This window comes from Lithobates pipiens, unplaced genomic scaffold (assembly GCF_037356315.1).
Source record: "Lithobates pipiens isolate NorthernLeopardFrog02 unplaced genomic scaffold, aLitPip1_a1.2 Scaffold_16, whole genome shotgun sequence".
In the NCBI taxonomy this organism is placed as follows: domain Eukaryota; kingdom Metazoa; phylum Chordata; class Amphibia; order Anura; family Ranidae; genus Lithobates; species Lithobates pipiens.
In genome coordinates this window covers 543,346,236-543,372,055 of record NW_027507748.1, presented here as the reverse complement: position 1 = coordinate 543,372,055, position 25,820 = coordinate 543,346,236, and the positions used below count along the sequence as shown (strand labels likewise).

The window sequence follows — 25,820 nt, the reverse complement described above, 5'->3', positions numbered from 1 at the left end:
AGGGAACTCTCCCCATGGGACAGGAAGTGAAGGGAAATCTCCCCTATGGGACACAGATGAGAAATAAAAACCTGACGGGGTTATAATTCTCCATTACTCTATCCAAAATGAGAATAAAAAAAGTTTTGCCTTTAGTTACACTTTAGGAGCACCCTCGTTGTATGTTATATGGTCAGTGAAAGGAGAAACAAAGGTTTACAGTGTAAAATCTGGTCCAGGCAATGTTAGGCAGCTATAGGACAATACAGGAGCTGAGGGTCATGTATTGCAGTCATATAGGGCTGTGTATTTCAGTCATATAGGGTCATGTAATTCAGTCATATAGGGTCGTGTAATTCAGTCATATAGGGCCGTGTGTTCCAGTTAAAGGAGTGTTTATTGCAGTCATATAGGGCCATATATTCCAGTCATACAGGGTCGTGTATTGCAGTCAAATAAGACCGTGTATTTCAGTCATATAGGACCGTTTATTGGAGTCATATAGGATCGTTTATTGCAGTCATATAGGGCCATGTATTCCAGTCATATAGGGCAGTGTATTGCAGTCATATAGGACCATGTATTCCAGTCCTATAGGGTCGCGTATTTTAGTCATATATGACTATGTATTGTAGCCATATAGGACCGTGTATTGCAGTCATATAGGGGTGTATATTTCAGTCATATAGGGCCATGTATTTCAGTCATGTAGGCCTGTGTATTCCAGTCATATAGGGCAGTGTATTGCAGTCATATAGGACCGTGCATTCCAGTCATATAGGGGCATGTATTTTAGTTATATAGGACTGTGCATTCCCGTCATATAGGGGCGTGTATTTTAGTCATATTGGGCCGTGTATTTCAGTTATATAGGGTCGTGTATTCCAGTCATATAGAGTAGTGTATTTCAGCCATATAGGACAGTTTATTTCAGTCATAAAGGACCGCGTATTGCAGTCATGTAGTGCTGTGTATTTCAGTCATATAGGGCCGTGTATTCGAGTAATATAGGGCCGTATATTTCGGTCATATAATGCCGTGCATTCGAGTCATAGGGCCGTGTATTTCAGTCATAGGACCGTGTATTGCAGTTATATATGGCCGTGTATTCGAGTCATATAGGGTCGTGTATTTCAGTCATAGGGCCGTGTTCATTGTTCCCTTCCAGGACAGGACAAGTGAAAGTTCTCCGTCCCCGGTCAGACAATAGACTGTATTAGGAGAAGGAGTCGGCCTGTATATATCGGTGTTGTTATTGTTATCCCCCTACACCCCTCCTCCTGCTCAGTCCCGGAGGACACCTCTCCTCCCCCTTCTGCTTCCCACGTGCTAGCTCCCCTCTGGGCTCCGGCACGGAGACGGTTAATGTGACGGCGGAAGCATCCTGTGCGGAGCCGCGTCACTTGAGTGTCACATCCCGAGCGGTCGCGCGTATCCCTCCTCCTTCCACCTCCGCCGCCGCTGCGGCTCGAAATAAAGACCCGGGGCGAGCAAAGAGCGTTACGGAATCCTCGTCCCGGATACACCGACACAGGCCCCGCCCTCCTCGCCGCCTCCCCCCGCTTCCGGAGCCGTCCTGTTCCTCTGTGTGAGTGCCGGTGGGGGGGGGAATCCTGAGGCCTGAGCGCTTTCCATCGGCCAGAGCCCGGCTCGTCTGGACTATTTTTTCTCCGGGCCAGAGAGGGGAGGAAGATGGCGCCCGAGTACTGAGAGAGACGGAGCGGCCTGGTGCCTGGGAGGGGGAAAAAGAACGACAGGAAGCGGCGACATTGGAGACGGACGGAGCAGTGGGCCGGCTGAGCCGGGGCATGGAGTGATTCGGGCCGCGGGAGGCCGGAGCTGTACACCGGAGAGGAAGGGCCGCGCTGTGTCCGCTGACCGGGAGAGATGGGACTGTGCCTGGTCCGGCCGCTATAGAGGTGAGAGAGGCGGGCTGGGTGGGACGGGAAGATGGTGGATGTGATGGCCGGGGCTCCGGGCCGGTGGGTGCGGTGTGTCCCGCCTTTGTCCCCCCCACCATGGGAAACTTTCATCTCCAGCAATGTCACGGGGCCCACCACACTTCTCCGGGGGGGCCCTGCGCGTACTTCTCCGGGGGGGCCCTGCGCGTACTTCTCCGGGGGGCCCTTGCGCGTACTTCTCCGGGGGGGCCCTTGCGCGTACTTCTCCGGGGGGGGCCCTTGCGCGTACTTCTCCGGGGGGGGCCCTTGCGCGTACTTCTCCGGGGGGGGCCCTTGCGCGTACTTCTCCGGGGGGGGCCCTTGCGCGTACTTCTCCGGGGGGGGCCCTTGCGCGTACTTCTCCGGGGGGGGCCCTTGCGCGTACTTCTCCGGGGGGGGCCCTTGCGCGTACTTCTCCGGGGGGGGCCCTTGCGCGTACTTCTCCGGGGGGGGCCCTTGCGCGTACTTCTCCGGGGGGGGCCCTTGCGCGTACTTCTCCGGGGGGGGCCCTTGCGCGTACTTCTCCGGGGGGGGCCCTTGCGCGTACTTCTCCGGAGGGGGGGGCCCTTGCGCGTACTTCTCGGGAGGGGGGGCCCTTGCGCGTACTTCTCGGGAGGGGGGGCCCTTGCGCGTACTTCTCGGGAGGGGGGGCCCTTGCGCGTACTTCTCGGGAGGGGGGGCCCTTGCGCGTACTTCTCGGGAGGGGGGGCCCTTGCGCGTACTTCTCGGGAGGGGGGGCCCTTGCGCGTACTTCTCGGGAGGGGGGGCCCTTGCGCGTACTTCTCGGGAGGGGGGGCCCTTGCGCGTACTTCTCGGGAGGGGGGGCCCTTGCGCGTACTTCTCGGGAGGGGGGGGGGCGGCGCGTACCCCCCCCCCCCGCACTTCTCGGGGGGGCCCTTGCGCGTACTTCTCGGGAGGGGGGGGGGCGGCGCGTACCCCCCCCCCCCGCACTTCTCGGGGGGGCCCTGCGCGTACGTCTCGGGAGGGGGGGTGGCGCGGCGCGTACCCCCCCCCCGCACTTCTCGGGGGGGCCCTGCGCGTACCCCCCCCCCCCCGCGTGTACTTCTGGGGGGGGGGCGCCCTGCGCGTACTCCCCCCCCCCCCCCCCCCCTGCGCGTACTCCCCCCCCCCCCCCCTGCGCGTACTCCCCCCCCCCCCTGCGCGTACTTCTGGGGGGCTTGCGCGTACCCCCTGCACTTCTCGGGGGGGGGCCCTGCGCGTACTTCTGGGGGGGGGCCCTTGCGCGTACGTCTCGGGAGGGGGGGCCCTTGCGCGTACGTCTCGGGAGGGGGGGGGGGCGGCGCGTACCCCCCCCCCCGCACTTCTCGGGAGGGGGGGCCCTTGCGCGTACGTCTCGGGAGGGGGGGGGGGGGGGCGGCGCGTACCCCCCCCCCCCCGCACTTCTCGGGGGGGCCCTGCGCGTACGTCTCGGGAGGGGGGGTGGCGCGGCGCGTACCCCCCCCCGCACTTCTCGGGGGGGCCCTGCGCGTACTCCCCCCCCCCCCCCCCCGCGTGTACTTCTCGGGGGGGGCGCCCTGCGCGTACTCCCCCCCCCCCCCCCCCTGCGCGTACTTCTGGGGGGCTTGCGTGTACCCCCTGCACTTCTCGGGGGGGGGGGGGGGGCTTGCGCGTACCCCCCCCGCGCGTACTTCTGGGGGGGGGCTTGCGCGTACCCCCCCGCGTGCTTCTCGGGGGGGGCTTGCGCGTACCCCCCCGCGTGCTTCTCGGGGGAGGGCCCTGCGCGTGCTTCTCGGGGGAGGGCCCTGCGCGTGCTTCTCGGGGGGGGGGGGGCTTGCGCGTACTCCCCCCTGCGCGTACTTCTCGGGGGGGGGGGGCCTTGCGCGTACTTCTCGGGGGGGGGGGGGGGCGCCTGCTGTTCTACCCTTTTATAATGGGACACCTGTGCTCACTGTAGGAGCTGGCGTTAACATCTTGCAACACGCTTTCTGAAACTCGGGCTGGAGCGCACCTACACATCACCTTACAATCTGATTGGAGAATCTCATTATAGTGCGTATAGTTGTTCAGGATCGTCATAGCGCCATACAGAATAAGGCTTCATGACCACACTGTGTTATTGCAAAAATGCAGTAAGAGCACATAGGCGTTTTTTTGCAGGGTTTCCAGTGCATTTTTCACTAACTAATAGATATGTGCCCCAAAAACGCAACTATGGGTACTTTATTTTTATTTCCATTTTTTGCATTCATTTATAGCGCTAGTAAACCGCTGGGTGAGTGTTTTTATTTTATTTAATTTTTTCCTCTGACCTGCAAGATAATATGTGAAACTTGCCTGAAAATGAAGCCCTCCAAGGACACGAGCAGGCAAACACCTCTGATCGCACAGTTCTCAGTCAGCAGCTCTCTGCTTCACTCCCCCCTCCTGAACTGTGGAAGGGGCAGTATCGCCTCTCTGAGCCGGGTGCTGTACAGGGTTGTGGACAGATCCCAAATTTATTGCCTCAATCCTGCCCCAGCCTCGACCGCCTCTGTGCTGTCAGCGAGCTTCAGCCTGCTGGCTGCTGCAAACAGGTCACAGGCGTGCAGAGCGAGCTGCCCTCCTGTGATTCACAGAGGAGGTACAGTTAAGCAAGCTTTGGCTGTACTTCTCCTTTTAAATGGGGAGGTAGCGCAGGAACTACTTTTGGGAATCGGTGCTGCAAAGTCTTCATCGCGCTTATTTGAACAGTGCCATTGCCAGCAATGGCTTCTGATTTGGTATGTGATTTTATTATTATTATTCAGGATTTATATAGCGGCAGCAATTTACGCAGCGCTTTACAATATAAAAGGGAGACAATACAGTTACAATACAATTAAATACAAGAGGATTAAGAGGGCCCTGCTCAGAAGAGCTTACAATCTAAAAGGGTGGGGCAGGTGGTACAGAAGGTTATAACTGTCGGGAATGAGTTGATGGAAGTGGTAGGAGATTAGTTTGAGACGTGATAGGCTTCCCTGAATAGATGAGTTTTCAGGGATCGCCTGAAGGTAGCAAGAGTAGGGGATAGCCGGACCGATTGAGGTAGCGAGTTCCAGAGGATTGGAGAGGCTCTGGAGAAATTCTAGAGACGAGTGTGGGAGGAGGAGACAAGAGAGCTTGAGAGTAGGAGGTCTTGAGAAAAACGGAGGGGACAGTTTGGGTGATATTTGGAGACAAGATTGGTGATGTAGCTCGGGACAGAGTTGTGAATGGCTTTGTATGTGGTGGTTTGACATGTCAAATTGCATGCAAATCGAACCAATGTGAACCTAAACTTAGAGGCAGAAATAATAATAAAAACTAAAAATAATGGCAAAGGCTTGTAAAAGCAGTGTGTTTTTTTTTTTTTTTTTTTTAATCCCTCTGTGCACGAGGCCTAACGTTAGAGCCACACACAGTGCGATAACTGGTGTTTTACTGCACTGGATGCACACAGGTCACCGCTAGGACACACAGACCACAATTGTTCCCTGTGTCATATTTACAGTGCAGTCCGAAGTTGTGCTGCAATACAATGCAGACATGCCACATTTTATTGCAGCACACAAGACAGGAACAAATGTCACTGTACAGCAGCACGACTCACCATGCTGCTATACAGTGACATGAAATAAATGTCACTTTGTACACATTTTAAGTGGCGTTTAAAAATAAGGAGCTTTGTGATGTGCCAAATCACACATCACTCCACTTCCCACCACCAGCTCACTGCAGCCGGAAAGGACAGCTGCCGCACACTAAACCACTGTGGTTTTGTGTGTGGCGGCTGTCCACATCAGTGTGAACGGGTCCTTGCAGTACAATTTGATACATCAATAATTATTATACAGGATTTATATAGCGCCAACAGTTTATGCGGTGCTTTGCAATATAAAAGGGAGACATTACAGATACAATTAAATAAATGTGGGTTAAGAGGACCCTGCTTATAAGAGCTTACAATCTAATAGATACGCTATAAAATCTGATTGTACAATCTCCTTTAGGCTGATCACACAGTATACAATCTCCTTTAGATCTACCTTAAAGCAGAGTTCCACCCAAAAATGGAACTTCGCTTTAAGTGATGGTGACTCCCTGACATGCCACATTTTGGCATGTTGTTTTTTTTTGGGGGAGGAGCGGGTACCCTGCCGTTGCCTCGGAGAGGAGCAAGGCTTCCTGAGCCTGCACCACTGGACCGTGGGATAGTGTCTGATTGTTAAAAGTCAGCAGCTACACTTTTTGTAGCTGCTCACTTTCAAATGGGTGGAACTCCGCTTTAAAGGGATTGTAAAGATAAAATTTTTAAAAAATAAAATTAACAAACATGTTATACTTACCTCCATTGTGCAGCTCGTTTTGCACAGAGTGGCCCCGAACCTGCTCTTCTGGGGCCCCTCGGCGGCTGTCTCTGCTTCCTCCCTCAGATGCTTCTCACATTCATGCGAGCTCCCTCGCATGGTGAGAAGCATCTGGGGGCACGCTCCCGTGATACAGCTGGCAGCTATAGCCGCTCGTTGTATCACACGGCCCCGCCCCCCCGGCGCTCCGCGTCAGTGGATGTGATTGACAGCAGCGCGAGCCAATGGCTGCGCTGCTTTCCATCCATCCACTCCAGCCAATCAGCGGCCAGGCTGAACGGTGGAAAGGATGTCGGGGGACGAGCGCGGGACTTTCGAGTGGTGAGGTAAGTAAAACGGGGGGGCTGGGGGCGCCAGGACTGTCAGATGTTTTTTCACCTTAATGCATAGAATGCATTAAGGTGAAAAAACATTTACCTTTACAACCCCTTTAAACTGTGTAGTACCAGGACCTGCGTGGTTTAACACTAAGTAATTGGATGGTTTCGTTTTATTTTTTTTCTTGTCTTCAAGCCAATTTTTGTAATAACATATTTTTGGTAAAGCAAAAGGAGAGTTCTACAATCTTATTGTATTGTGTATGGCCAGCCTTGTGTATGGTGACCCTTATGCTGCGTACACGCGACCGAGCTTTCCGGCAGACTAGGTCCGACAGAATCAGTCAGTAGGACAATCCGATCGTGTGTGGGCTAATCCGATTGTTTTTCATTAAAAAAATTAAATTCCTAGGAATTGAGGGAAAACCATTCGTCTGTATAACGGACCAAATACGACGCAAGGGAAGCTACTGGCTATTGAACTTCCTTTTTTAGTCCCGTCTTACGTCATCACGTTCAAAACAAACGGACTTTCGAACTAACTTAGTCCATTCGTGTGTGGCCCAGTCGTTCATTTGGAAAGTCTGTCGGAACTGCGCTGAAAGTCCGGGAAGACCGTCGGACCTAGTCTGCTGGAAAGTCCAGTCATGTGTACGCGGCATAAGTCCTACAAACAAGTATGTGGTGTAAGGTCCTGTCTGATTGGACAATTTAGCTGGATCCTGGTGTCACATATTTTGGGTAAATCTAAAACTGATTTTATGGCGAGCCTTTGGCTGATGAATAGTAAAAGGGATAGATCCATTAATATGCAATTCAGGAGCCAGTAGGACTTTTTTAAGCAGCAAGCTCCATTGACAACAAATAAAACCTCAAAAGTTACGTGTTGGTTATAATTTTGTAGCCTATTTCCATAATCTGTACATATAATGGGAGCTACCACCCATGCTTAGCCATGGGGGTCTGAGGTTGTGTGCTGAGAGCACGCACCCAATAAACTGAGCTAGTGGTCATCGACTGCTCTCGGAAAGCCTGGCTTGCGGTCCCGTCACACGATTGGGACACCAACTCTAATTTTAAGATCCACCTAAAGGACCACAGTAGGCTGTGGGAAAGGGTTTATGAGCATTGGCTACCTGGCTCCTAGGATTTGCCCAGCCCATGGTAATGCTGAAAAGTCTGAGTTTGTACAGGTGGAAGTCTTCCTTATGGAAATAGCCCCCCAATTTATTTGTTTATATAAAGGAAAAGCAAAACAGCCTGTCCTTTAGGCTCGGTTCACACGGGGGCGACTTGTCCAGGCGACTTCGCCGCCTGACAAGTCGCGCCCCGTTCTGTACTACGGAACCGTTCTAATAGGAGCGACTCAAGTCGCTCCGACTTAGAAAAAAGGTTCCTGTACTACTTTTGCGGCGACTTCGGGCGACTTGCATTGACTTCTATACAGAAGTCGTTTTGCAAGTCGCCACTGAGGTCGCGGTGCTGCAAGTCGTGCCGCCTACTGTGTGAACCGAGCCTTAGTGTGTATCCTACGTATCAATAATAGCAAAACATTCTCTTTGCCATATAATATAAAGTGATGTGAGCACTTATTCTGGGGAGAAAGTCATCTACTTGGAGAAGTGTAAACGAGGCCTTCACTTTGAGACGTGTTCAAATCTGCCAGATGTTGCGTGATTTTCAAGGACAACTTTACCTTTTGAGAGCATGGCCCTCATTTGAGTGTTGATAACTCTTCTGTGCGTTACATTTAGTTTATAGTATCTGTACTGATTTTAAGCAAGTGTGTGTGTTTTTTTTTTTTATATTTAAAATTTTCAGTAGCTATGCATTTTGAAAAGTCCTACATTTCACACATTATATTTCAGGAGTACATGTGTCTGCCTTGTCCGACAGAAGCTACAGAGTCCTCATGTGAATGTATGGGGTGGATATACACATTCTTTGTGTGTATTCTTTTTACAGTCAAGCTTTTTTGTGTGTGTATGTGTTATATATATATATATATATATATATATATATATATATATATATATATATATTTTTTTTTTTCTCCTTTTGCAGACATTACTGTAAATGGGCGCTGCAAGAACTTTTTTCTGATGATAGATGCCCACTATTGCCTATAAATCAGTTTGAAATCTTTGCGTTCAGAGATTGCTGTGTTCTGGGTACATGTATGTTCTTCTACCAGCTGATTTTCTTGTTCCTATATGTAACATGAACCCAGGTTTTTGGAAGCCCCATCATTTCTTTCTTCATCCTTTTCTGCCATGCTGACATTTATCTGCACTATCCTATTCTTTCAAATTATCAGTAGTGTGTTTTTTTTTTTGGGCAGTAAGTAATGCCACAATTGTGTATGCAGGTAGGGTTTATGTAAGCATTGGGGTGTGCAGCATGGCAGGAGTAGTGCTACTTGTGCTATTAACTATTTTTTAAGCATATGTCACACTGAGAATATTTGTAGCCTTTGTATATTGGCTTCTAAAAATAGCTTCCCTTGGCAGAACTTTGTACAGCAGCATGTGTTCATATTATCCAAATTGGTCCAATATAGTAAGTCTTGTTCATTAGAGAGTGTGATTTCTACCTGTGCTGCATGTTGCTGATAGTGTAGGTATTTTTCTTTGTACATCACAGGTACACTTGTTAATGTAAGCCTTACCTCCTGTATACTTTTATGTACACACAGTATATCACCAAATAGGTTCCTAACCAGTGGTGTGTGTATCCTGAAGAGTAACTTAAACTGGAGGGCCACTCTGGAAAAAAAAAAAAAATTAAAAATTAGAAAAAAAAAAATCAGAATTTTTTTTTTTTTTTAAACTTACCAGAAATGCCTGTTGCTAGGCACATCATCCTTATCTGCCTCTTCCTCCTCCTCCGGAGATCTTCTGGTCTTCTCTCCTCTGTGCGGTGTCTTCTGGGTAATGGATCGCGCTGTGTTCTGGGAACTGTGTGTCCCAGAACACAGCGCGCCCCATTCACAAAGCGGTTTCACTGCCCGTTTCCCTTAGCCAAAATGGCGTGCTGGGACCCGAGACCGAGGGACGGGTCAGTCTCGGGCGGCCGACATCGCGGGTGCCCTGGACAGGTAAGTGTGCTTATTAAGGCTAGGTTCACACCGCTGCGATGCGGGAACGCCGCGAATCCGCGGCGTTTTCCCGCATCGCATACCTCCCGCCGGCAGTTCACACTGCCCTATGCGGACGGCTGGGGGTGTCAATGTTATGTTAATGACACCCCCAGATCCGTCGGCATATCGCAGTGCGATCTGCCGACTCGCACAGGAATCGGATCGCATGGTGTGAACCCCCATGCGATCCGATTCCGTTGCGGACCCAAAAAAGGGTCCCGTGCGAGTTTGCTGCGGGACCGCTGCGAGTTCAGCCATACTATCTGTATGGCTGAACTCGCAGCGCTACGGAGATCGGATGTGATTTGCTGTGCGAATCACATCCGGTTCTCCCCCCGCAGCGGTGTGAACCCAGCCTAAAAGTCAGCAGCTACAGTGTTTGCAGCTGCTGACTTTTACATTTTTTTTTTTTTTTTTTTAAACCAGCCCTCCTCTTTAACCACCTTCAGACCGGACCATTTTGCAGGTAAATGACCAGAGGTCTTTTTACAATTTGGCACTGCGCTGCTTTAACTGGTAATTGCGCGGTCATGCAATGTTGTACCCAAACAAAATTTGCGTCCTTTTCTTCCCACAAATAGAGCTTTCTTTTGATGGTATTTGATTGCCTCTGCGATTTTTATTTTTTGCGATATAAACGTAAAAAGACCGCAAATTTTGAAAAAAAATGATATTTTCTACTTTTTGTTATTAGAAAAATCCAATAAACTCAATTTTAGTCATACATTTAGGCCAAAATGTATTCAGCCACATGTCTTTGGTAAAAAAAAGTCAATAATTGTATATTTATTGGTTTGCGCAAAAGTTGTCACATCTACAAACTAAGGTAAGTTTTCTGGAATTTACGCAGCTTTTAGTTTACGACTGCCTATCTCATTTCTTGAGGTGCTAAAATGGCAGGGCAGTACAAAACCCCCCCCCAAATGACCCCATTTTGGAAAGTAGACCCCCTAAGGAAATTGATAAGTGGCATGTTGAGCCCATTGAATATTTTATTTTTTTGCCTCAAGCGATTGAATAATGACAAATTTTTTTTTTTTTTTTTTTTACACAAAGTTGTCACTAAATGATATATTGCTCACACATGCTATGGGCATATGTGAAATGACACCCCAAAATACATTCTGCTGCTTCTCCTGAGTACGGGGATACCACATGTGTGGGATTTTTTGGGAGCCTAGCCGCGTACGGGGCCCCGAAAGCCAAGAACCGCCTTCAGGTTTTCTAAGGGCGTAAATATTTGACTTCAAAACTGTAATAGGTAGTGAGGAGTGAAGACCATAAAATGCCAAGATGGCACAAAACCCCCACAAATGACCCCATTTTGGAAAGTAGACACCCCTAAATTTAGGGCTACACTAGTGAGACTAGGTAATAAATGGCGGGTGCCCTGAAACTATAAAAAATAACTAACCAACCAGCGTCACCTGTAACCGTTATATGGTGATCACTGGTGAAAGGGTTAACTAGGGGGCAATCAGGGGGCTTTATGCGGTAGTATATGGGGGTCCCTAGCGCTATAAAAAGTTGCGGCGAACCTAAATACCTACCTGCCTAACTAGCGTCACCTGTGACACTAATACAGCGATCAGAAAAATGATCGCTTATTAGGCTGGGTTCACACTGGAGCGATGCGGGAACGCCACGAATCCGCGGCGGGTTCCCGCATCACATGCCTCCCGGCGGCAGTTCACACTGCCCTATGCGAACTGCTGGGAGTGTCAGTGAAATGTTAATGACACCCCCAGATCAGTTCGCATATCGCAGTGCGATCTGCAAACTCGGATCGCATGGTGTGAACACCCATGGGATCCGATTCTGCTGCGGACCAAAAAAAGGGTCCCGTGCGAATTTGCGGCGGGTGCGGCGCGAATTCAGCCATACTATCTGTATGGCTGAACTCGAATCGCACAGAGATCGGATGTGATTTGCAGTGCGGTGCGAATCACATTCGTTCTCATAAACCGCTGCAATGTGAACCCAGCCTTAGTGACACTGGCGACGGGGGGTGATCACGGGGTTAAACCTTTATTGGGGGGGTTAGGGGGGCACATTAGAACTAAAGGGGGCTAACCCTAACTGCCCTAACAGTTATTACAGTCACAAATGACACCAATGCAAAAAAAAATAAAAAAATGCAATTGGTGTCACTGTGACTGGGGGGGGCAGGGGTAATTGGGGGGGTGATCGGGGGGTAAAGGGGGGGTGTGAGTGTGCCTGGCATGTTCTACTGTACGTGTGGTGTGTTGGTGCAACTCACCGATCCTCTCTCCTCGGTGCCGGAATGAAAAATACCGACACGGAGGAGAGATTACATCACTTCCTCTCCTGTGAGGAGAGGAAGTGATGTCACGGAGCATTTCTATTCGTCGGGAGCGATCGCGAGAGGGTGGCCATGAATGAATGGCCGCCCCCTCATCCCGGATCGCTCCCGAACGAATGCCGACCGCCGCAGGCACCGGGGGGGGGGCCCGATCGGGCCCCCCACCCGCGGGAAGGCAGGGACTTATATATACGCCCATATGCCTGCCCGTGCCATTCTGCCGACGTACATCGTCGTGCGGCGGTCGGCAAGTGGTTAAGGTGATCATCTTTTTATTTATTTTTAAACAAACCTTTACAAACATGTTATACTTGCCTCCTCTGTGCAGTGGTTTTACACAGAGCAGCCTGGAATCCTCCTCCTCTTTTCGGGTCCCTCTTTGCTGCTCCTAGCCCTTCCCTCTGAGTGCCCTCAGCCAGCAGCTTGCTACAGGGGGCACCCAAGCAGAGTCAGAGCTCCATGTATCCATTCAGACACGGAACCCTGACCTGGCCCGCCCCCTCTTTCCCTGATTGGCTGGCTGACTTTGACTGCTGTGGGAGCCAATGACGCCGCTGCTCTGTCTCAGCCAGTCAGGAGGAGTGTCCTCAATGGCTGAGGGGATCGTGGACATTGGTGCGGAGAGAAGGGGCTCGGGTAGGTAATTAGGGTGTGCCGGGGGGGCTGCTACACAGGTTTTTTTTTTTTTTATCTTAATGCATTAAGATGAAAAACCTTCTGCCTTTACAATTCCTTTAACCACTTACGGACTGCCTGCCCGCTGTTGTTATATGTCATCAGATAGCTGCCATAACCCCAGCAGTCCGCTTTCAGATAAAAATGTTCTCAGCGACGGATTCGCCGCAAGATCACTTTTATTGGGGGCGGGAAAGGGGGCCCGGCGCTCCAGTGGTCTCCGCCGCTTACCGGAGCCATCCATAGCTGTGGAGACGATCGGGTCCTCTCCCCTGTTTGGCTGGCTACCCAGTGAGGGGAAGATGACTCCGTAGCATTACCTGGTGAAAGCGACGTCAAACGTCACTTCTGCGCAATGCTCTTAAAAGAGATTTTTTTTTTATTGCACTTTAGTGTAAATCTGAGTTTTTTTTTTTTTTTTTTGACTCCCAGAGCTCATATTTAAGAGGTCCTGTCATACTTTTTTTTTTTCTATTACAAGATATGTTTACATTCCTTGTAATAGGAATAAAAGTGACCCAAATATATATATATTTTTTTTAAAAGTAAAAAGTAAAATAAATAAGAAAAAATTAAATAAAATTGAAAGCGCCCCATGCTGCTGAGCTCATTTGCAGAAGCGAACGCATACGTTAGTAGCGCCCGCATATAAAAACTGTGTTCCAACTACATGTAAGGTATCGTAGCGATCGTTGGAGTGAGAGCAGTAATTCTAGCCCTAGACCTTCTCTAACTCAAAACTGGTTACCTGTAGAAATTTTTAATGGTAAAAGTTTGTCGCCATTCCACGAGCAGGTGCAATTTTGAAGTGTGACATAATGTTGGGTATCGATTTACTGGATGTAACACTATCTTTGACAATATAAAAAAAAAATTGGGCTAAGTTTACTTTTTTATTTTTTAATTCAAAAAAGTATTTTATTTTTTTAATTTTTTTTTTCAAAAAAGTGAACTTGTAAGACCGCTGTGCAAATACGGTGTGACGAAGTATTGCAATGACCGCCATTTTATTTTCTAGGGTGTTAGAACCCCCAAACATATATTTTGTTTCTAAATAATTTTGTGGTAAAAAAAAGAACCTGTAAAGAGTCTGAAAAATTAGGCCTGGTCCTTAAAGAGGAGCTGCACCTAAAAAAAAAAAAAAAAAAAAAATATTAAAAGCCAGCAGCTACTAATATTGCAGCTGCTGACTTTTAATAATATCACACTTACCTGTCCCAGGTTCCAGCGATGTCGGCGGCAGATGACGAGCGATCGCTCGTCTCGCTGCAGCCACCGCCGCCATCCTCTGTCAGGGAATCGGGAAGTGAAGCATGAGGGCTTCACTGCCCGGTTCCCTACTGCGCATGCGCGAGTCGCGCTGCGCTTCTCTTATGGTCCCCCGCTGTGTCTCTGGGAACTGTGTGTTTCCCAGAACACAACGGGGGGGGCGGAGCGATGTGGGCGTCTGCGGCGGTCTGGCCGGAAGTGGGTGCAGTTACCTGGATTATTCAGGTAACTGCACCCCCCTCCCCCCTGAAAGGTGCCGATTGTGGCACCGGAGGGGGGGAGGGATAATACTAGCGGAACTTCCCCTTTAGGGTGAAGAACCGCTTTAAGTGGTTAAGTACATTATATTATTTTAGCACATGAAAATTCATATATAGAAAAAGTATTAAGTTATCTAAAACATTTGTTTTTTGGCTGCTGATAGTGTTTACAATTGAATACTTTAAACTGGCCTAGAGCCCTTTTTAGGGACTGTAGTAAACCACAGCAGAAAAAAAATAAGAATTGGGCCCTGGGCAGTTTAAAGAGGAGCTCCAGGCGCCCCCCCAAAAAACTAAAAGTTAGCAGCTACAAATATTGTAGCTGCTGCCTTTTTTAAAATTAGGGCCTTACGTGTCCAGGAATTCAGCTGTGTCATCACCCGAGCCAAATTTTCACTCAGCTATCTGGTACTGACCCTGCCATCTTGACTAAGGGAAACCGACAGATGGTCTCCTACTGAGCATGCACAAAGCATACTGTGCTTTGTCAATGGACCATCTGCGGGGCAGGAGAGGGGGTGAACTTTTGGCTCAGTTTGCGGCAAGTGGGAGCAGGTACCCGTCAAAACAGGCCGCCACCCCACCCCCCCCCCCAAAAGGTGCCAAATGTGGTAGCGGAGGGAGATATGACAGACTTGTCTGAAAACAAAGCCCTCTAGGAGCACGCTGTCTCCACTGTAGGCGCTTCCACCTTTTGCCTGGTCTTTTCCAGGTTTGCGGACTTCAGCCATGGCTGAGCCGTGATGATGTTACTTCTATGTGTTACGGCCACAGCACAAAGTTCTCATGGGTACAGTCCATTGAGAGCCCAGTGCGCATGCGCCGGTGATATTATCGGCTGCTTCTAAAGTAAATATCTCCTAAAGGGTGCATGTTTAGGAGATATTTACTGTACCTATAGGTAAGCTTTATTATAGGCTTGCCTAAAGGTAAAAATCCACAAAAGGAGTTTACTCCCACTTTAACTTGTTCAGATCCGCGCTATCATTGAAGGATGGCTACAGTGCTGATCTGCTTTGCCGGTGTCTTGTCAATTAGGGTCCTCCATCAGATGCTGTCCTCTGCGTACTGCGCATGCGCAGTACACAGGAGCACAGATTCCGAAAATTGCCGAGGACGAACGGCGCCTGCGCCGTGAGTCCAGGTTCTATCCCCACTATCCAAGTGGACATAGAGTTAGAATAAAAAAGAGCCGAGCGCAGCGAGGCCGAGCCCGAAGCGTGGCGAGCGAAGCTCGCCCGCGAGGGGCCCTCTAAAATTCTAAACCCTATGTCCGCTTGGATAGTGGGGCTACCTCCTCCACTCACGGCGCAGGCGCCGTTCAGCTTCGGAGATTTTCCGAAGCTTCGTCTGCTCCGTACTGCGCATGCGCAGTACGGAACGGACACATATCGATGGCCGGACTCTATTAGGCAGAACACCGGAAGGCCATCAATAGACATCCTCCCCTTAGCAAGCTGGCCACGCTCCCCTGAAGGGGGGGGGGGGGGCGCGCGCTGTGATCACCCGAGTCAATGGGACTTCGGCGATCACAGATCCGAGTAAGGGGCCGATTCCAGCCCCTTAGCAAGAGAACAGCTGCCAGCCAATGACAGCTGATCACGTGATATAAACAGAAGATCAGTAATTGTTGTTTTTTTTTATTTTTTAATTTTATTTTTTTTCTTCCTCACACCGACAGTGTGAGAGGGGGAAAAAAAGCAGTTCACCGGCTCCTGCTTGAAGGGACATAGGGGCAAAGAGGGAGAGGCAAAGCTGCCTTGTGCCCACAAGTACCGCCTGCCAGTGCCACCAATCAGTGCTCACAGTAGAAAATGCCCACAATCTGTGCCCACAAGTGCCACCTATCAATGAAAAAAATTAAAAAGATGGGTAAGGCGCCAAATTACAATTCCACACACTATCCAAAAATGATGATGCTCCAAAAATTAGTGATGACTAATAAGCAAAATGTGAAACCGTAAAGGGCGCAACAATAGTGCAAAGGTTGTATCCTTTCTCCAAAAACTTTTCCACCAACACCTCAGATTGGGCCCAATAGTCTTCGTCCAGATCGCAATTCTTTCTGATTTGGATGAATTGTCCCTTTGGGATGGCTTTAATCCATCCTGGATGAAGGGACCTATTGGATGAAGGAGGTTTCTTTTTATACTACATGCCTGGTGGTCGCTTGGTGGCCGATGCAATCTGGTGAGAGTTTTAATATACCACTTTGGGTGAAGCACTTTATTTGAAGCATTTGCACTTTAGCACTGCATGGTGTTTGGAGCACATTTAGAAGATTCATGTCTTATAGTAATGTTTGGCAGTATCACGGATTTATATGTACGTTAATTTATTTTCTATTCACTTTTATGATTACTCAGCTTGCTTGTGATGGCACTGTTGTTGCGCCCCTTACTGTTTCACATTATGCCACCTATCAATGCCCACCAGTGGTGCCTCATCAGTGCTGCCCACCAGTGCTATTAGTGCCCACCAATATAGCCTCATCAGTGTACATCAATGAAGGAGAATAAAATTACCTGTTTGCAAAATGTATTAATATATATATATATATATATATAAAAAAAATTTATATCGGTCTTTTTAACTAAAAAATAAACCCCAGAGGTGATCAAATACCACCAAAGGAAAGCTCGTTTTGTGGAAATTTTATTTTTATTTTGGGTACAGTGTTGTATGACTGCGTAATTGTCGTCCAAAGAGTGACAGCTCTAAAAGCTGAAAATTGGTATGGGTAGGAGGGAGGTTTAGGTGCCCAGTAAGCAAGTGGTCATATTGTAAACCTTGCACTTAAACTATAAGTTTAACCGGTTCCCGACCAGCACACGCCGATGTATGTCGGCAGAATGGCACGGGCAGGCATATTGGCGTACAGGTACGTCCAATCTTTAATGCCGCCTTGCCATCGAGAGTGCGCCGCCGGCGGCGATCGCGTGCTGGTCGGGACCCCCGCCAGTCCAGTCGCGGGTCCCGCGGACTCGATCGCCGCGGGCATACCCACGATCGTCTCACGGGGCGGCTGAACATCTTTGTACTGGACGCTGGGCGGACATTTTATTGAAGCTTGAGAACATTTCAGAGCGGTTTGGCGCTATTTGCAGCGGCTGCCACCGACACAGCTTTTGTTTCCTCTGCACCTGGGAACCCACAGGGACTACAGGCACTACTTGTGGGATAGCGCAGAACTCCTCAGGGTAGTCAGTCCAGTGGGAAAGAGCCCCTCAGCCAGCGGCAGCAAGGAGGATGGGACTGTCGCTGTTTTAAAGTCTCCTCTGGGTGGCAGACAGGGTAGGGTCAGCATTGCTTCAGAAACTGGCGTTTCTTCCCCCGAAATCCAGGCAATTGCAACCGGGTCACCTGCGGACTGCAGTGCCCATGGACACCCTGACGGCGGTCCTCAATTTGTTCGTTGCCAAGATGGAGGCGGTGCGTGGGAGAGCTGGGGAGAGCTCTGATGCAGACTCTGTCTTGTCAGACGACGTTGACCAGGACCGTTCGGACAGCGAGGATGAGTCCCCATCCGGGGTCCGTGCGTGACAAAGCGTTTGTTCGAGCACTTATCACAGCTGTGCGTGATACCCTGAAGATTCAGCAGATCCCTCTGCCGATGGACCGGTCTCTTTTGGGTCCCGCAAGCCAGTATGTTCACCTAAGGCAGGGATTGACAAATTTGCTTGGAATCTAGGAGCCAGCTAAAAAAGTTAGGAGCCAGGTCGGTAACGGCGATTCAGACCTGTCCCTGGCCTGACATGGAGACGAGTGAGGGGAGGATAGCGCGGCCCCCCCACCTGTCTCCATGTCATTGCCCATAGCTCTTAGAGGGACATTTTTTTTTTTTATTATTTTTTTTTTCAAATGACAATTTTTTTTTTTTTTTTTTTTTATTGCATTTTAGTGTAAATTTGAGATGTGAGGTCTCTCTGACCCCAGATCTCATATATTTAAGAGGACCTGTCCTGTTTTTTTCAATTACAAGGGATTTTTACATTCCTTGTAATAGGAATAAAAGTGACAATTTTTTTTTTTTTAAAAGCACCGTGAAAAAATAAAAAGGTAAAATAAGAAAAAAAAAATGTTTTAAATGCGCCCTGTCCTGCCAAGCTTGCGTGCAGAAGCGAACGCATACGTGAGTAGCACCCGCATAGGAAAGCGGTGTTCAAACCACACATGAGGTATCGCTGCGTTCGGTAGAGCGAGAGCAATAATTCTAGCCCCAGACCTCCTCTGTAACCCAAAACGTGCAACCTGTAGAATTTTTTAAACGTCGCCTATGGAGATTTTAAAGGCTAAAAGTTTGTCGCCATTCCATGAGCGGACGCAATTTTGAAGCGTGACATGTTGGGTATCAATTTATTCGGTGTAACATTATTTTTCACAATATAAAAAAATTGGGCTAACTTTACTGTTATATTTAATAAAAAAAATAAGACTTTTTCCCCGAAAATGCGCTTGTAAGTCCGCTGCACAAATACGGTGTGACAGACAGTATTGCAACGACCACCATTTTATTCTCTAGGTTGTTAGAACTCCTAAACACACACATATATATATATATATATATATATATATATATATATATATATATATATATATATATATATATATATATATATATACACACACACACACATTTTTTTTTTTTTATTATTATAAGTAAAGGTGAGATGGGTGGGCAGTGAAAGCTTCATTAGCATCGCTGGCTGTCATACCAACAGCCACCACTAGATGGCGCCAGATTACAGAACTAAACATAGGACCACAGAAGGCCTCAAAGCCGCGGCCTCAATTACCGGCCGGCGGCGGCGCGGCCCGACACGATCACGCCAGGGGGGGGGTGGAAGGAGACAGGATACCCCCGCTGTGCTGCCCCAGGCGCCAGATCACAAATTCTAGTCGCCAATGCGATCTGGCGCCCGGGGTTTGTCGAGCCCTGACCTAAGGTGTTCCCCTAACTGACTTATTTTGACAAGTTCATTTACAAGGAATGGGGTCGCCCGCAACGGACCTCTTTGGTCCCCAAATACACCCTTTTGAGGAGAGCCTTCTCAAAAAATGATTGGCTCCTCCGGTTGTGGACCCCCCCAATATCCAGGTTAAATAAAGTAACCACGATCCTGGTTGAGGGGACTCTTGCATTCAAGGATCCCACGGACAGGAAGGCAGAGGAGGTGGCTCGTTCCTTGTTTACGGTTGTGAGATCAGCCATGCAACCAGTACTCGTATCCGCACTTGTGTTGCAGACACTGACTGAGTGGGCAAAACGTTTGCACCGCAAATTGGGTGAGCAACAGGCTTCTCCTGTCTGCGTGGAACTAGCAGACCAACTAGTGCAAGGCCTTAAGTACGTCTGTGACGCGGCCCTGGATACTCTCCCTCTGTTATCCAGGGCTTCAGTGTCAGCTGTGGTACTGAGGCGCCTGATTTGTCTAAAATGCTGGTCTGCCATCCAGGCATCAAAAAAATCCCTGACGGATCATCCCTTCCATGGCGACCGGCTCTTTGGAGCCTCCTTGAATGACATTATTAAAAATGCTACCAGTGGTAAGAGTACCCACAGGCCAGGAAGGCTAAGGAGCCACGCCATAGGCAAGGGTCCTCTTTTTCCGCTCACAAGCGGCTTTTTCGTCCGCCCGGAGCTTCGACAAAACGTCCCCAGCCAGACAGGACGACCACGGATGGTCAAAAACGTCTCTGGAACCGCAAGCCTACCAAGGCTGTGAATAAAAGTGCTACCGCATGAAGGTTTGCTCCCACCCATGTCTCAGGTGGGGGGTCGCCTTCGAGAGTTTACAGCCCGGTGGTCCTCTCGGTTATCCAACCAATGGGTCTGTGATCTGATTTCCACAGCCTACAAGATAGAGTTTCTCTCTTTCCCGCCAAACCGATTCTTCCCCTCCAGCATACCCATATCCCCGGCTCGCTGGGAGGCCCTCTTGGGGGCAGTAAGGGACCTGCTGAATCGTGGGGTGGTTGTTCCGGTATCGGAACGCTTCCAGGGATTCTACTCAAATCTGTTTGTGGTTCCCAAGAAGGAATGGGTACATCCAATCTTGGACCTAAAAAGCCCTCAATCACTTTGTGAAAGTGCAGAGGTTCATAATGGAATCAGTTCGCTCAGTAGTCGCTGCACTCCATCAAGGGGACTCCCTGGCGTCCTTAGACATCCAGGATTGCATACCTACACATACCCATATGCCTTCGGCATCAAATTTCTACGGTTTGCAGTTGGGGAAGCCTACTACCAATTTGTGGCTCTTCCATTTGGTATGGCATCCGCCCCCGAGTCTTTACCAATGTATTGGTTCTAGTTTTGGCATTGCTACGGCAACGTGGGATAGCGATCGTGGGATACCTGGACGATCTCCTGAGGGCATCTCCCTCTTCAGAATTAAAGGAGGATTTGGCGATCACCATGCAGACCCTGCAAGAATTTGGGTGGCTGTTGAACCTAAAGAAGTCGGTGATTGTACCGACCCAGCGTCTGGAGTACCTAGGCTTGCTGCTGGACTCATGGAAGCGAGAGTCCTTCAGTCCTTCAGACAAACTGCAGACTCTCAGATCTGCTGTAAAACTGCTTATGAAATGCAAATGGTTGTCTCTCCGCTTTTGCATGCGAGTAATGGGACTCATGGTAGCTTCCTTCGAGGCAGTACCTTATGCCAGGGCTTGACAAATTTGCTTGGAATCTAGGAGCCAGCTAAAAAAGTTAGAAGCCAGGTCCGTGACAGCGATCCGGACCTGTCCCTGGCCTGACATGGAGACGAGTGAGGGGGAAGATAGTCCCCCCCCCCCCCCCCCCCCCAACCTGTCTTCAAGTTATTGCCCAAAGCTCTTAGAGGAACATTTTATTTATTTATTTTTCAAATGACACATTTTTTTTAAATTGCATTTTAGTGTAAATATGAGATCGGAGGTCTCTGACCCCAGATCTCATATTTAAGAGGACCTGTCATGCTTTTTTCTATTACAAGGGATTTTTACATTCCTTGTAATAGGAATAAAAGTGACACAATTATTATAAAAAAAAAAAAAACTGTGAAAAAAAATAAAAATAAAAGTTAAAATAAGAAAAGAAGAAAAATTTTAAACGCACCCCCGTCCCGCCAAGCTTGCGTGCAGAAGCGAACACATATGTGAGTAGCGCCCGCATATGAAAGCGGTGTTCAAACTACACATGTGAGGTATCGCAGTGATCGGGAGAGCGAGAGCAATAATTTTAGCCCTAGACCTCCTCTGTAACTCAAAACGTGCAACCTGTAGAATTTTTTTAAACGTTGCCTATGGAGATTTTAAAGGGTAAAAGTTTGTCGCCATTCCACGAGTGGAGGCGCAATTTTGAAGCATGACATATTGGGTATCGATTTACTCTGCATAACATTATTTTTCACAATATAAAAAAAAATTGGGCTAACTTTACTGTTGTCTTATTTTTTTATGAAGCTTTTTTTTCCCCAAAAAAGTGCGCTTGTAAGTCCGCTGCGCAAATACGGTGTGACAGACAGTATTGCAACGACCACCATTTTATGCTCTAGGGTGTTAGAACCCCTAAACATTATATATATTTTTTATTCTAAGTAAAGGGAAGAAGATAGGCGGGCAGTGAAAATAGGCAGGGGAAGCTCCATTAGCATTGCTGGTTGTCATACCAATGGCCACCACAAGAGGGCGCCAGATTACAGAAGGAACCATAGGACTGCAGAAGGCTTCAAAGCCACGGCCTCAATTACTGGCCGCCGGCGGCGCGGCCTGACGCGATCACGCCGGGGGTGTCCACGGAGACAGGATACCCCCAGCTGTGCTGCACTAGGCGCCAAGTCGCTAATTCTCGTCGCAAATGCGACTTGGCGCCCGGGTTTTGTCGAGCCCTGCCTTATGCCCAGTTCCACACCAGAGTCCTGCAGAAGGAGATTTTGACGAAATGGGACAAATCTCAGTTGTCCCTGGATCAACAGATCCAGGTGAGCCAGTCAGTCAGAGACTCGCTGATCTGGTGGTTGAGGTCCCCAGTGATTCAGTCCGGAAAATCGTTCCCACCTCTGAAGTGGACAGTAATCACAACGGACGCCAGTCTATCCGGCTGGGGTGGAGTGATGGGGGTTCAGTCGGCTCAGGGCCTCTGGTTGACAGAAGAGTCCAAGTTGCCGATCAATCTGCTCAAATTGAGAGCGATCAGGCTGTGCTTCTCCACATGGTCGATGAGAGGTCATTCAATCAGGATTCAGTCATACAATGCCACTACGGTAGCATACGTCAATCAAGAAGCTCAGCCGCTGCACGGGAGGTCGCTCACACGTACCGGCCCTGTCGGCCATTTACATCCTGGGAGTGGAGAACTGGCAGGCGGACTATCTGAGTCGACAGATGCTGGACCTAGGAGAATGGGCATTGCATCCGGAGATATTCAGATTACTGTGCCTGAAGTGGGGCACACCAGATGTGGATCTTCTGGCCTCCCGTCTCAATCAGAAGGTGCCAAGATTCGTGTCCAGGACAAGAGATCAATGGACAGATGGGTCAGACGCGCCGGTGGCTCCGTGGGATCAGTACCGGCTGATCTTTCGCCTTTCCTGCACTGAAAATGTTACCACGCCTGCTTCGCAGAGTGGATGCCGAAGAGATCCCAGTGATACTGCTTGCCCCAGATTGGCCTCAGTGTCCTTGGTACGCAGACCTGGTGCATCTAGTGGCAGACGCTCCCTGGTGACTGCCGTTGCAAGAGGACTTTCTGTCTCAAGGTCCAATTCTCCATCCTGCTTTACCATCGCTGGCTTTAACGGTGTGGCTATTGAGAGCCAGGTTTTGAGGAACCGGGGTCTGTCGGACTCGGTGATCCCAACTATGTTAAGAGCACGAAAATTTTCTTCCTGGAAGGCCTACTTTTCCATGTGTGAGAAGAAAGGATGGCATCCGTGCTCCTTTTCTATAGCCAGGATCCTGCTGTTTCTTCAGCAAGGAGTAGACCAGAGATTGGCGCTAAGCGCCATTAAGGGGCAAATTTCAGCCTTGGCTGTCTGCGTGTTGTTTTTTTTTCAGCGACTCCTGGCATCTTGCTCATTAGTAAGTACCTTCATTCAGGGGGTACGACATGTAGTCCCTCCGATGTTGCCCCCATGGGATTTGAACCTGGTGTTGTCGGTGCTTCAGCAAACCGCCTTTTGAAAATATCAGGGAGATTCCCCTGTTGACTCTTTCCCAGAAAGTGGTCTTTCTAGTGGCCATCACATCGGCCAGGAGGGTTTTGGAACTGGTGACCTTGTTCTGCAAGTCGCCCTATCTGGTTATCCACAAGGATAAGTTGGTGTTGCGTCCTTAACAGTCTTTTCTACCAAAGGTGTTCTCAGCTTTTCATATCAATGAGGACATTGTATTACCATCTTTGTCCTAATCCAAAGCACCCTAAGGAGGGGGCCCTTCACGCTCTGGACCTGGTTCAGGCTCTGAAGGTGTATTTGTCTGCCACTGCTCCCTTTTGGAAGTCAGACTCACTGTTTGTTTCGGTGGCTGGTCCCAAGAAAGGTGTGGCGGTCTCGTCGGCCACCATTTCCAGGTAGATCAGACAGATTGTAGTACAAGCCTACGCCTTGAAGGGGCAGGTGCCCCCCTTTACAGTCACGGCCCACTCCACAAGGGCAATCGGAAACGTCTTGGGCTTTCCGACACCAAGCGTCTGTCACTCAGGTGTGTAAAGCGGCGTCCTGGTCGTCTGTCCACATGTTTACCAAGTTCTACGAGGTAGACGTCGGTGCATCGGCTGATGCCTGTTTTGGCCGCAAAGTTTTGCAGGTGGCCGTGTAGTTGCAATTGACTATGCACTATACATTTCCTTGTTTTCCTGTTGCATTACATTCCGCAGTTTTTGGTGTGGTTATGGGTAGTCACTCCTGTTGAGGGTACCCTGGTTTTTGTGGTGGTTTTTTTCCACGCACTTTTTTTTTTTTTTTTGTGGGTAAATTTTTACTAGTTCACATTTGCCATGGTGGATGAAGTTTCTATGCTGTTTTGGCACTGCTTGGGGATGTCCCAATGGCTAAGCTGTGTCAGTCGGTGAATATAATATATATATTTTTATTTAATTTTTTTTGTACTCGCCGTAAAATCCTTTTCTCTGTAATTCACCGTCCGACATAGCACCGCCCCTCCTTTTTATCTTTACGTTATACTGCTTGTTGACGTACTGAGGTCTGTCTGGCAGACTGGAGGGTTGTTGCCCAAGGGACTACCCCCCTGGGCGGAACTAAGAGTTCTGAGTGTTGTGTTACAACTGATGCCTAGTATCTCCCTAGTAATAGGGCAAACAACCCAATGGCTAAGAGAGGAGCTGTGTCGGTTGGTGAATTACAGAGAAAATAATTTTACAGTGAGTACAAAAAATCTTATTTTTCCAACCTCTCCTGAACGATTTAACTTGACAGATAGTAACCAACGTTTAAAATGTCTGTCTTGCTGCATTTAGCTCTTGAAATGCATCTAAACAGCTTCTGAACCCATTTTTTGTGTTCCAAAAAAAAGCCTCTAAACTCCAACTGCTTAGGGCCGGTTCACACAGCGGGCGATGCGAGGCGACACGACTCGCCTCGCCTCGCTCCCGCAAGTCGCCCCCGTTCTGTACAATGGAACCGTTCTGAGAGGAGCGACTCGAGTCGCTCCGACTCAGAAAAAAGGTTCCTGTACTACTTTCGGGCGACCTCGGGGCGACTTGCATTGACTTCTATACAGAAGTCATTTGCAAGTCGCCGCCGAGGCCGCTGCAGGTCGCGGCGAGGCAAGTCGGAGTCGCCTCGCCTGCAGTGTGAACCGGCCCTTAGAAACTACTGTAAATGACCAGTGTACATGTACTGATAAGATGGCATAGAGGAGAGTTCAGGAGCAGTTGGCAAAAAAATGCCCAGCTGCTCCTAACGTCCATTTAGCGGCAGCAGTGTACATGAGGCCTAACGCTGTAATATACATGCATCCTGTACCATGATACTATTTCCAATCATAAAAAAAGTATTTTTATAATGAAATAGTGTGCAGGCTACACGGCACTGAAATCCTTCAGACTTGTAACATTCCATTTATGTTTTAGAAAGTGTGCAAGTAGAAAATTTTTTGCTTTTTTTTTTTTAACACATTTTTTAATAAAAAAAAGTGTCATATTTGGCACCTTTAGGGGGGGGGGGTGCAGGGGGTACCTGTCTGACAGCCATTTGCACCCACTTCCAGGCATAGACTCCCACAGGAGTCTATGCCTCTTCCCCCCACGCTGTCTACTGGGACACGTACGGGTCCCAGAGACAGCAGGGACCATTCGGATTGCGTTGTGCGACTCGCGCATGTGCAGTAGGGACCGGGAAGTCAAGCCCCAAGGCTTCATTTCCTGATTCCATTACCGAAGATGGCGGCGGCAGCACCCTAGGACCGAGGAACGATTCGGCCTCGGGTGCTGACATTGCTGGACCCCGGGACAGGTGAGTGTCCTTATTTTAAAAGTCAACAGCTGCAGTATTTGTAGCTGCTGACTTTTGAAAAAAATAAAATAAAATTTGCGGGACTTCTACCACCAAAAGAAAGCTCTACCTGTTTACCCAAATAAAACGTTTTT

At 49.1% G+C, this 25,820-nt stretch overlaps 1 protein-coding gene across 1 annotated transcript in view; it reads left to right on the top strand.

Annotated features, from left to right (window-relative positions):
* Positions 1–1,382: 1,382 nt before the first annotated feature.
* The window catches only part of KMT2D (lysine methyltransferase 2D), a 210,520-nt gene continuing 186,082 nt past the window's right edge, over positions 1,383–25,820 (top strand). Inside the window, exon 1 of the mRNA XM_077483335.1 lies at positions 1,383–1,898. The gene's annotated coding sequence lies outside the window, so the exon portion shown is untranslated. The remainder of the gene's footprint in view (positions 1,899–25,820) is intronic.